This window comes from Poecilia mexicana, unplaced genomic scaffold, assembly GCF_051168715.1.
Source record: "Poecilia mexicana isolate PSO_F unplaced genomic scaffold, ASM5116871v1 scaffold_7, whole genome shotgun sequence".
Lineage (NCBI taxonomy): Eukaryota > Metazoa > Chordata > Actinopteri > Cyprinodontiformes > Poeciliidae > Poecilia > Poecilia mexicana.
The window spans coordinates 7,080-7,440 of NW_028263376.1; positions in this window are offsets into that span (position 1 = coordinate 7,080).

The following is a 361-nucleotide window of genomic DNA, read 5'->3' on the forward strand; positions in this document are numbered from 1 at the left end:
TTACCAGGTACTTCTCTGACTTCAGGATGATACAGGGACACCTATAAGACCAATTTTAACTGAAGTTGCACATATGTGCTTTACAGGATTTTTTTGCCCACACAATATTTTTTTTCAGACATAATGTCGCTTTGCAAATTAAAACCCTCTATGGCATGGCGTTGCCCTTGGGCAACAAACCATATTTCTGTACCTCACATTGCTCTGTAATTTTATTTTGGGGGGAGTGATTTAAAATACCTCCAGACATATTTTTGTCCAAATAAAAGAAGTATTGAGGTTCATGTGACCTTTTACTTAGAAGAGGAGCAGTCCTTTTTATGAAGCAGTGGTGAATGCTACACCTTGCCTCCTACTTGTA